The sequence below is a fragment of the Anopheles aquasalis genome, chromosome 2 (assembly GCF_943734665.1).
Source record: "Anopheles aquasalis chromosome 2, idAnoAquaMG_Q_19, whole genome shotgun sequence".
Lineage (NCBI taxonomy): Eukaryota > Metazoa > Arthropoda > Insecta > Diptera > Culicidae > Anopheles > Anopheles aquasalis.
Window position 1 is genome coordinate 26,410,001 of NC_064877.1, and position 2,500 is coordinate 26,412,500.

A 2,500-nucleotide genomic window follows, 5' to 3' on the forward strand; every position below is an offset into this window, starting at 1 on the left:
CAAGAACGCAACAGGGAAACTAGGTGAGCCGGAGCCAAAGTTACAGACAAGCGAAGGCGATAACGATCGGAGAGGGACGGAGAGCGCGCGAGCGAGAGAGAGAAAGAGAGAAAAATAGAGAAATAGAGCTTGTTAGCGAGCTAGGCCACTTCAGGACATGAATCCATCCACGAATATGACTCCACAAAACCCACGGAACCATCACCAATCGTGCTCGAGGTGGGGGCGGTTACTCGAGAACACAGATGCAGGAGCTAGCTAGTTTTAAGGATTCGGTGGCAGTGCTGCGCGAACCGCCAGAATACGATGATCCCGATTAGTCATCCTTAAAGGTGTAATATGCTGCTTTAATGATTAGTTTTAAAGAGCGATCGAGTGGCGATCAATCCAAGCTACGCTCTCTTCGGGGGAGGTCCCAGCGGTGGTGTGGATTCGGAATTGCTTCATCCCCCCCCACCAGTTGTCGATGTGCAAAGGCGTGGGATTGAGAATGGAAAACAGGCAGAAAGAGCAACGGATAGAGGGTTTGGGTAACAATGAAAGCAATCCGCAAATCCGCGTGTAGTGATACCGTTTTAGCCGTTAGCCATTAGTTTGTTCTAGGCAGTTAGTAGAGGCAGAGAGAGAGAGAGAGGGGGCTGTATATGCTCTTTCCGTTGGCATAATGCCCCACCCCGCGGGAAGCGTCGGAATGTGACCGAACGAAAAAAAAGGGGGAAAGAGAACCACGCCGATTCGTGTTGTCCGTTATACGATGTGTGTACGTTCTTGTAGTGTGTATAGCATTTTAGACAAACCAATTTCTTCGAGTACGTGGTTACGGAAGCAATATTAAGTTATTAGTGGTAATATCGGGGGGAAAGGGGGGGGGGGAGGGAGGGGGCGCCTGCCTACACTAACAACTGAAAGGACTGGAAAAGGGAAAGGGACGGTTACTAAGTACTATTTGGGGAGTAGGCGGTGGGATAGCATTAGAATTTTCTGTGGGCGGTAAGTGGGTTCCCTTAGCACACGTAACCAGAGAAAGGATAAGTCCATTTAGTAGTAGTACAGCAGCAGTAGCAGCAGCAGCACCACCACTAGTAGCGCAGACACACAACCACACAGTCAGTGAAAGGACGAATCCGGAAAAAGTGTGATAATTGCAGATGTAGCGCATGGTAGGTAATCGAGGGAGATCGCGAGGCCCTTCCTGGACCACTGGACTGCTACTACTGTTCGACGTGCTGTTTCAATCTTCAATCTTCAACAAATCAATCAAGGCGGCGGGGAAGCTAGAACTAGATCGTTTAACATTAAACCAACCGAAATAAGGAAAGGCGGCCAGCAAGGAGAATGCGGATAGGCAATGGCACACAAACGTGTATGTGTTTAGTAAGTAAACCAACTGTGGGTGATAATTATCGAGTAAGAACAACAATAACAACAACAGAAACAACAACTAAACCACTCCTCTAGCGAAGGATGAAACGGGTGTTCTTAGGCGGAGAGGTACGACGTATGATAAGCATTGGCAGCATTCGAGGAATTCAAGGCGTAATTAGATCCTTAGAAAGTTCTTACGAAGCAGCTAGCCAACCAGCTGGCCAGCTGGTTAGGCATAGGAGAAGCCTCCAAAAACCAGTAACAGTTCCGCAATACCCCTGTTGGATTCCTTCTTCTATCTCTTTGTTTTTTCTTCTTATCCTTTTTCGCTCACTCCCTCACACGCCTTATCTCTTTCCTGCTCTCTCTTTCTCTCTCCGTATCTCTCTATAGATGTTTCTCTCGTGCTAGGGAATTCGAAAAATTCGAGAAAATATAAAATCAGAAGCTTATTCGAATCCCCCTTGCTTTTTGTGTCTAGCACTGCCGGAATACCTGTGGCGTTTCGTGCGGTCACCGGTGGAAAGAACAATGAAGATTGCAACAGCCGGCGTACCATTCAGACGCCATTAATCAAAGCGACACCGACGGCAAGGAACTCGGATTCGCGTGTTTAGTCAGCATGAATGGTGCTCTTTCGTTGAGTACGCCTTAGGTGTGACCGCGACAACGACACGACCTGAGGCCCTCAAATTGCCCTCAAACAATGTACTCGAGGACACACGTCCCCTCGCCAAAGATGGGTTGTGTGCGTTGGACTGATTGGTGATAATAATCGTGGAATTCCAAGGGCCTCCCAGGTCCCCGCCGTTAAACACTGTGACCAATGTGTGATGGCTTATCGCGCAACGGCGCACCGACGAAACAATCGGTTAAAGCGAACATTAGGTCGTCGACTGAACTACCACCCTTTTTGGCTGGCGCTGTGAGTGTTAACGATCGCCCAACTTTCGATGAAGAAATCTAGAAGAAACACATCCATCGGTGTCCATGGTTTATGCAGGTCATGTAAAGGCGGACAGAGTCGCGGCTTCCGAAGAACTGGCCGCTTTAGTAGTAGTGATGGTAGTAGTAGTACTAGTCTGCTCCTTCTTCTTTGAAACTCAAAAGTCCGCTTGTTGCGCTCAAGTGGTAG

The 2,500-nt window shown here is 48.4% G+C and overlaps 2 protein-coding genes across 8 annotated transcripts in view; one reads left to right on the top strand and one right to left on the bottom strand.

Annotated features, from left to right (window-relative positions):
• LOC126572212 (transmembrane and coiled-coil domains protein 2) overlaps positions 1 to 875 on the top strand; it is a 5,521-nt gene extending 4,646 nt beyond the window's left edge. The window contains exon 1 of the mRNA XM_050231346.1: positions 1 to 875. This exon is cut by the window's left edge and continues 4,646 nt beyond it. The gene's annotated coding sequence lies outside the window, so the exon portion shown is untranslated.
• LOC126572206 (dedicator of cytokinesis protein 3) overlaps positions 1 to 2,500 on the bottom strand; it is a 62,569-nt gene that overhangs the window by 10,771 nt on the left and 49,298 nt on the right. The window lies entirely within an intron of this gene.